We start from the raw sequence: 9,419 nt of genomic DNA, 5'->3' as shown, positions 1-9,419 counted from the left end.
TAAGTACTACGTAGGAGATAGTAAGTCCTACGTAGGAGATACTAAGTCCTACGTAGATACTAAGTCCTATGTAGGAGATATTAAGTACTACGTAGGAGATAGTAAGACTACTACGCTTCCGTACTTTCTCATGTTCATCTATTGAAAAATTGCTTTCTGAAAACTCAGTTTAGGCTCAAATATAAATTTTAAAAGTAATATCTATAACAATTTCTAAAATTTTGCTAGTTTTTTAAGTTATGCAGATGACCCCGAAAGATATATCATGTCTTTGTCCTTTTCACACATTGACAATACGCTGTTAAAAATATATTTAAATTGTTCATTAACATTACAATTAGGAGAGAATAGGCAAAATGACTGAGGCTAATAATGTTAAATGTTAAAAGTGGACAAAGAAAACAATTCATAAGATCAATGTTTCAAAAGTACACTGATGTAATGATTGTTGATATTGTTGTCGATATACATACTGATAACCGTTTCATGTTACATTCAGAATGAAAGCCAGACCATTGGCATACCATTCTTGAAGGCATCTGGCAGAGTGTCATCGAGCAGCATCTTCCAATCCCTGTGAACACAGTTGGTGCCTTAATTAACTCTGATTCAAATATTTTGATATTATACAGGACATGTTATTTTGAAATGCAATTTACTTGAAATCCAACCGTTAGGTCACAATGGTTTAATTAAGAAATGAGAGACATTCTAAAATAGACGTTTATATTAAGAATCATCTCATTGATCTCAGATACCATTATATAGTATTCGATATATGCACTGATACAGATAGTATCACACTACAATACTTCCAGTGGTAGCAATATTGCTGTATGTCGTATCAAGTGGCAGTTTCTACCTCTTCTACATGTAGACAGATTATAATGCATGAAGTTGAAACATATCTGGCAGAAGCACCAATAACTTTTATAAGAACTGGCATCTTCTTATCTTTTCAATTAAGGCTACAATTAATTAATTATTAATTAATTATTAGATTTGCAGGCAACTTATTCATAAATGAAATTTTGTGCATAGATTTATTGACAAAATGTTTACAGAATCAGAGTAACCTGTATTGAGGTAGATTCCGATCAGTGCTAGAGTATTATATTGACCCCGATTATCTGGTGAAACGGATTCTAAGTGCATTCACACGGTGTGACATGTAGTTACAATTTGTAGTATATGACTTGTAGTAACAACAAAGATCATAATGACTTTGTTATTTGTGTACTTTTTGAGTTGAATAAAACTCATATCTCGCGGGATTCCCTTGTATGACTCAGCAACATGGATTCATTGAATGAGGAAGAAACGCTAACGCTAATGTTATTCTACATCACTGTCATTAAAAAAGAATAAGAGAAAGCCTAAATTGGTGTGGGTCCACAATTGGATTCTTAGGCAGAACATCTCATAAACATTCCTGAAAATGTATAAACTGCTTGGTTTCTTCCCTGGTAAGGTCGATTTTTTTTCAGTCGTGTCTCTGACATGATGTCAACATAAACAAAAGGGATGTCACTCTGAGGTGGACACAGATCGAAGCAATTTGATTGGTCGAGAGCTTGCGACTTGTATTAGGAATTAGGGCAAGCCCTATGCCTTACAACTCAGTTGCAAATAGTTGTGTGCGATTTCAAATCATTACGATATGGGTGTTCTCAGATGACAAGTGTGTTGCATGCTACGAGTTGTTACTACAAGTCGTTACTACAAGTCGTTACTACAAGTCACACTGTGAGAACAAACCTTTAGTGGAAAAATAATGATGAAAGCTCTATGACACCAATTCAGTAAAAAGGTCAAGGATGTTCTGCACGCCTGGTAGCACCACAACTGACACAAATTCTGATAAAAAATGTAAGTGTTTGTTTGTGCATGGTAACTTGAAAGGAATACATATATGGTGTATTTCAGATAGTAAAGAATGAAGGGACATGCCACATTGATTATTCTCACATAGGCACATATAGACAATAAAATGTAGTGAAGCAGGCAGCAATAAAAACATACTTGTTAATTTATTATGGCCTAACAATATGTGTCTTTGTACAGGTAATGCAACTTCGCAAGTTAAATCGGCATATTAGTCTGGATTAAACAATAGCACTACTGTATCATGAAATCATTTTTTTACAATGTAGTCAATTCCTCTTTGGTGCAATTTCAACTTTTGGTACTTGACTGAATCTTTTTTACTTCACATAACACATACATGCATGCATGCACACACATGCACACACGTATGCACGCGTGCATGCACTTTTGTAGTGATGTAATGTATAACAAGCTATTGTCACAAAATCTCTCTATTCATTTAAAAACAGTTAGACAATATGTTATAACAACCTCATTTCAATATCCTCATTTTTTATTTACCCTGTATTAATTAAATGATTCAAAACTTCCAAAAGCAAAAGTATATAATAGACATTTAATCTTACATAATAATGCATACGAGCAGTGATTGTCAAAACATGACAACTCGACAAAAAAATATTTTTGTAGAAACGTGCCAATGATTCTTGACTTAAGTAACAGAAGAGCTGTTCTACGGCTTGTTGAAGTGTATAAGTGTTCTTGTCACACTGCGAGAACATACAGCACGGCATTAGAAGCCTATTCTTATCGATGGAAGCCTCACTCAAGTTGACCATTCCAGAGTTCCAGAGAACTGTGCAAAGACATGGACATAAAAAGCTTGCTGTGAGCTAGTGGTTCAATAGATGGAATTGATTGTCCTTTTATTCAAAAAGCCACTCTGATCGACATTATTGGATTATTGAGCACTCTGTGCGCTGGATGTAAAAGTTGTGCATGTAGGATTACAACACGACACAATAAGTGTTGTGGTGAACGCTACACCCACATAAGCATACAAGCTAAGTGTTTTATAGGGTGTCAGGAAGTGATTGTACCTTTTTTTATAGTACAATAATACATGGTAGGATGGGGCATTTATTGATGGGTGCAGACTATAGACTGTCCACAGAGAAGCCAGGACATGCTTGTGTAGTTAATTGATGTTGGCTGCATCATCAAAATGTTGGCTTACATGTTCCTCAATCGAATAGGTGGCGTTTATCTTGGGGAAATGGCACCACGGAAGTGTTGGATATCCTTGATTGCAAGGTGATAACAGGTTTTTAAGAATAGGTGTTGCGACCTTACCACAATTAAACAAACAAATCATATTATGTCATTCTGTTATTCTACCTGTGGTGAGTGAGTGAGGGGACATATTATATCGCTTCAGACAAGGCTCAGGCATTAAACACTGGTTGTTGTTGGGACCAGTTTCAGTGCAGCCTTTAGTGACATTTTGATTTATTGTTTTGTTGGAAGTTGGAGTTTCATATGTTAACATTTAGGAACAATTTAATTTATTGATTTGTTAATATTAATTCCTCTAGTTTCAAGAGTTAAAGTTACAATAATTGCTTTGTTGGTACAGTCATTCTCATTTTGACCTTTCTTATTCATTTTTATGTTCTATGATTGTCCTTTAAAAATGTGTTAAACTGATATATAACTATTATTTGATAAATGCAGAAAAAATATTTTTTTCTCCAGACCAATTTATTGTCTTGAATCAGGATTTGAGTGTATCATAAATTGTGAAAAAAGTGAAAAAATGAAATGCAAAAGATTTTTGATTGATGGTATGCAGGATCATCTTTCTTTTTTGTTTGTTTTTATTTATTCCAAGGGTCTGATTTCAGAAATTTACATTAAAACAACACTGGTGACATTACTTATGCTCTGTTAACCTAGAAAATCCATTAAACCATGAAACCCCTAACAAGATTGTCACATCAGAAAGCCTAGTGGTTAAAGCGTTGGCTCGTCACGTCGAAGACCCGGGTTCGAATCCCCACATGGGTACAATGTGTGAAGCCCATTTCTGGTGTTCCCCGCCATGATGTTGCTGTAATACTGCTAAAAGCGGCGTAAAACCAAAACTCAGTCAGTCAGTCAGTCACATCAGAAGATCCAGGTTAGAATTGGTTTTCAGCAACCCTTGCTTGTTGTAAGAGGTGACAGACGGAATCCGGTGGTCAGGCTCGCTGACTTGGTTGACACATGTCATCATAATGTGAATTGTGTAGATTGATGTTAATGCTGTTGGTAACTGGATTGTCTGATTCAGATTCGGTTATTTACAGATCATATAGCTGAAATATTACTGAGTACATGAGTACAAAAATTTATTAAATCATAAAGATATATGTCTTGTTATATACATGTAGTGTTTTATCTGTAATATATTTGATAAATATTCTTAACATTTTTTGCAAGTTTTAAACATCGTAATATTTTGATATAAAACAGATAAAAATGCAGTCACTTAACGTAACTGACAGGCCATTAAAACAGTGTGGGATTTTGATTCATATTTCATGAATTATTAGCTCTCCGGTATCTCTTTTATTGACCATGACAGATATTATTCGCTATCATCCTTAATTTTACTTTTAGCCTGCTTGTCTGGGAATTAATGACTTGAGTCCTTTCCAAATAAAATAACCTCCAGAAAATAGATCTCCCCTAGATTTGTTTGCAGTCAAAATGGCATTGCCTCTCTAATATCAAGAAAAAACAGTAGTGGTATAATTGGTTAGTCCATTACACACTTGTGATCATTGGGTTGTCTGGTCTCTTGATTGTTTACAGATATCCTTCGGTGTACAGCTTTGGGGAACTATTTTAATGCAAAAGGGTGAGTATTTCTGGTAGAACAATAAAATAAAAAGTGACAAAACCATTTCCTCATCCATAAGAGTGAGTGAGTTAAGTTTTACGCCACTTTTAGCAATATTCCAGCAATATCACGGCGGGGGACACCAGAAATGGGCTTTACACATTGCACCCATGTGGGGAATTGAACCCGGTTCATCCAACGATTTAACCACTAGGCTACCCCACCACCCCATATCCATAAGAAATCTCTGCTAACAGTAAGACTAGACAAGCAGGACATGCTGGTAGACGTATGTACAAGAGAGAGTATGCATAACATTGGGATTATTTAAAAAAAAAAAATAACATGGTTATGCATATATTGAAAAGTGTTTTGATTGTGACTTACAAGTACATCATTGTGAATGTGTTGCCAAAACACCACAGATATTGTACACATGTGTGACTTTACATGATTGGAGACAAACACATTAATGAGATACTGGTGATCTTTTGATCCCCAAAAGTAAATGTGGAGACATATATGAGGTACTGGAGATCTATTGTTCCCCAGAAGTAAATGGGGAGACATATATGAGGTACTGGAGATCTATTGTTCCCCAGAAGTAAATGGGGAGACATATATGAGGTACTGCAGATCTATTGTTCCCCAGAAGTAAATGGGGAGACATATATGAGATACTGGAGATCTTCTGATCCCCAAAAGTAAATGTGAGACATATATGAGGTACTGCAGATCTATTGTTCCCAAGAAATAAATGGGGAGACATATATGAGGTACTGCAGATCTATTGTTCCCCAGAAGTAAATGGGGAGACATATATGAGGTACTGCAGATCTATTGTTCCCCAGAAGTAAATGGGGAGACATATATGAGGTACTGCAGATCTATTGTTCCCCAGAAGTAAATGGGGAGACATATATGAGGTACTGCAGATCTATTGTTCCCCAGAAGTAAATGGGGAGACATATATGAGGTACTGGAGATCTATTGTTCCCCAGAAGTAAATGGGGAGACATTATGACTGACTGACTGAGTTTGAGTTTGGTTTTACGCTTTTAGCAATATTCCAGCAACATCCCGGCGGGGGACACCAGAAATGGGCTTCACACATTGTGCCCATGTGGGGATTCGAACCCGGGTCTTCGGCGTGGAGACATTATGAGGTACTGGGATCTATTGTTCCCTAGAAGTAAATGGGGAGACATATATGAGGTACTGGAGATCTATTGTTCCCCAGAAGTAAATGGGGAGACATATATGAGGTACTGCAGATCTATTGTTCCCCAGAAGTAAATGGGGAGACATATATGAGATACTGGAGATCTTCTGATCCCCAAAAGTAAATGTGAGACATATATGAGGTACTGCAGATCTATTGTTCCCAAGAAATAAATGGGGAGACATATATGAGGTACTGCAGATCTATTGTTCCCCAGAAGTAAATGGGGAAACATATATGAGGTACTGCAGATCTATTGTTCCCCAGAAGTAAATGGGGAGACATATATGAGGTACTGCAGATCTATTGTTCCCCAGAAGTAAATGGGGAGACATATATGAGGTACTGCAGATCTATTGTTCCCCAGAAGTAAATGGGGAGACATATATGAGGTACTGGAGATCTATTGTTCCCCAGAAGTAAATGGGGAGACATTATGACTGACTGACTGAGTTTGGTTTTACGACGCTTTTAGCAATATTCCAGCAACATCCCGGCGGGGGACACCAGAAATGGGCTTCACACATTGTGCCCATGTGGGGATTCGAACCCGGGTCTTCGGCGTGGAGACATTATGAGGTACTGGGATCTATTGTTCCCTAGAAGTAAATGGGGAGACATATATGAGGTACTGGAGATCTATTGTTCCCCAGAAGTAAATGGGAAGACATATATGAGGTACTGGAGAACTATTGCTTACCAACAATAAATGACGAGATCATAATTATATGGGGTACTGGAGATCTATTACTTCTGAGAAGGTCTGGGGAGACATATATGAGGCACTGGAGATCTATTGTTTCTGAGAAGATCTGGGGAGACATATATGAGGTACTGGAGATCTATTGTTTCTGAGAAGATATGGGGAGACATACATGAGGTACTGGAGATCTATTGTTCCCCAGAAGTAAATGGGGAGACATATATGAGGTACTGCAGATCTATTGTTCCCCAGAAGTAAATGGGGAGACATATATGAGATACTGGAGATCTTCTGATCCCCAGAAGTAAATGAGGAGACATATATGAGATACTGGAGATCTTCTGATCCCCAAAAGTAAATGTGAGACATATATGAGGTACTGCAGATCTATTGTTCCCCAGAAGTAAATGGGGAGACATATATGAGGTACTGCAGATCTATTGTTCCCCAGAAGTAAATGGGGAGACATATATGAGGTACTGCAGATCTATTGTTCCCCAGAAGTAAATGGGGAGACATATATGAGGTACTGCAGATCTATTGTTCCCCTGAAGTAAATGGGGAGACATTATGACTGACTGACTGAGTTTGGTTTTACGCCGCTTTTAGCAATATTCCAGCAACATCCCGGCGGGGGACACCAGAAATGGGCTTCACACATTGTGCCCATGTGGGGATTCGAACCCGGGTCTTCGGCGTGGAGACATTATGAGGTACTGGAGATCTATTGTTCCCTAGAAGTAAATGGGGAGACATATATGAGGTACTGGAGATCTATTGTTCCCCAGAAGTAAATGGGGAGACATATATGAGGTACTGGAGAACTATTGCTTACCAACAATAAATGACGAGATCATAATTATATGGGGTACTGGAGATCTATTACTTCTGAGAAGGTCTGGGGAGACATATATGAGGCACTGGAGATCTATTGTTTCTGAGAAGATCTGGGGAGACATATATGAGGTACTGGAGATCTATTGTTTCTGAGAAGATATGGGGAGACATATATGAGGTACTAGAGATCTATTGTTCCCCAGAAGTAAATGGGGAGACATATATGAGGTACTGGAGAACTATTGCTTACCAACAATAAATGACGAGATCATAATTATATGGGGTACTGGAGATCTATTACTTCTGAGAAGGTCTGGGGAGACATATATGAGGCACTGGAGATCTATTGTTTCTGAGAAGATATGGGGAGACATATATGAGGTACTGGAGATCTATTGTTTCTGAGAAGATATGGAGAGACATATATGAGGTACTAGAGATCTATTGTTTCTGAGAAGATATGAGGGACAAATAATGGGAACTGGAGATCTATTGTTCTGCAAAAACAGATGGTGAGAAACATTGGATAGTGTAGATCTTTTGATTCCCAGAACAGACTGGGAGATAGACATAATTAAGGTTATGAAGACTTCAGAACTTTAAGGATCACATATATTCATTGATGTTACCTTCAGGAGACTTGAACATACTGAACGTTTTACGAGATGGCTTTTATAATCTCAACTATTGATTCATTCAGATAAAAAGTAAGGTGAAATGATATATTTCCACTGAAACTCACTTACAGGAAATATATTTCTATTTCATGCAAAATATTTAAATTTGAATCATGTGAACTATTTGAATACTTGAATTGATAATTGACAAACAAATATCTTGAAATTCATGGATGTACAAAAAATCTCTCTTGTTTCAATAAAAATGACACATAAATGTAAATGTAAATGTTACAAAACAAATGATGTTTTCAATTTTAAAAATCCATTTCCATATAACCAGATATTTTATTGTTAAGATTTTGTATCTTAAACTGTTTGTGCACAAAAAAACATGGGAATGTTAGTGGCATATTTAATATATTCAAGCAGATGAAATATAAACTGAAAATTAGCTCTATGAATAATAGATTTCCCATCAGGGCCTCAGATAATTATGATAAAAAGCAGTTTAACATTATTTTAACAAATGTCTTTATCAAAATTGATTTAATTTCTACTTTCTTTCCAACATTAAAGGTAATCATGATATGTTTCCCTAACTGAATAACATTGTCAAAATTCTCATTAAAGAAAACTTGCAATACATTTAGAGTTGTTTGAATGTAATAAATGTTATGATAAAACCTGATCTGTTATGTGCTTGTTTGTCCTTGTAACTCACTGTCTCTGTCCATTGTTTTAATTTATAGAATAAACCAGAGTAACTGTAATAATTATTCCCTGTATTTTCAATATGGTGGTTTACAAAATGTTTTACCAATCATTCAATGAAGGAATATATGATTGTTTGTTAAACATTCTAGAAGTTGGTGAGTCAATAATGAAGTATAGGGTTGTATGCTTCATTATGAAAATATGATTCCTGATTAGTATAACTGGTAATTAAAACCAAACTGATCTGTTCCATTATCTGTATAATTGTCAAACAATATGGAAAGAGAATTGGTTTGGAATCTTACAATAAGGATTTGTTTGCATGTTATTCATGTTCCATACAAGTAGCAGTGTGGACATCTCATCTGCTTTCACATTTCTCCTAATTGTCATTGGCAGTGGGGTAGCATTCGCTCATTATGCCGAATATCCAGGTTTGATTCCCCACATGGGTACAATGTGTGAAGCCCTTTTCTGGTGTCCCCAGCTGTGATTTTGCTGTAATATTGCTTAAAGCGATGTAAAATAAAACTTACTCACTCCTAATTATCAATTGTCATAAAGTCAGGTAAACAATTGTTTTTCAAAAGTCATTCTCTTTTTGGTAATTTT

This window comes from Haliotis rubra, unplaced genomic scaffold, assembly GCF_003918875.1.
Source record: "Haliotis rubra isolate DU_JTF1 unplaced genomic scaffold, ASM391887v1 Scf3, whole genome shotgun sequence".
Classification (NCBI taxonomy): Eukaryota; Metazoa; Mollusca; class Gastropoda; order Lepetellida; family Haliotidae; genus Haliotis; species Haliotis rubra.
This window is presented reverse-complemented; position numbering follows the sequence as displayed.